We start from the raw sequence: 439 nt of genomic DNA, 5'->3' as shown, positions 1-439 counted from the left end.
AGCGTTGAACAGAGGTTGCCAGAAATTTGAACTCTGGCTAGAATTGTCTTCCCTGTCAGCTGCTGAGCTCTCATTAGTTTCTACTTCTGTAAATGCCATCTTTATTCTTGACGTCCCTCTTCTTTTGGGCTCCAGCTTCTAATATAAAACCCAGAAAAGTACAAAGCCCTTTGAAAAATTCCTGATCTTCATCTGATATGAAGAAACACAACAGTACATGACAGTATACGTTGGTAGATTAGAGATTGGCTCAAGTCAGACCAGGAACGCGACTTCTAATGTGTCATAGTCTTGAGGTTCTTGGAGGGAGCATTTTGTTTGCCTGAATGTCCCCCCAGTTGCTCACTCTTACCCTGGTAGTTGTTGATTTGCCTTGACCTCTCCAGGTTCTTCCACAATCACTTGAAAGAAAATAACGAGGATAACTAAGGATATGCTG

This window comes from Buceros rhinoceros, unplaced genomic scaffold (assembly GCF_000710305.1).
Source record: "Buceros rhinoceros silvestris isolate BGI_N320 unplaced genomic scaffold, ASM71030v1 scaffold18483, whole genome shotgun sequence".
Lineage (NCBI taxonomy): Eukaryota > Metazoa > Chordata > Aves > Bucerotiformes > Bucerotidae > Buceros > Buceros rhinoceros.
This window is presented reverse-complemented; position numbering follows the sequence as displayed.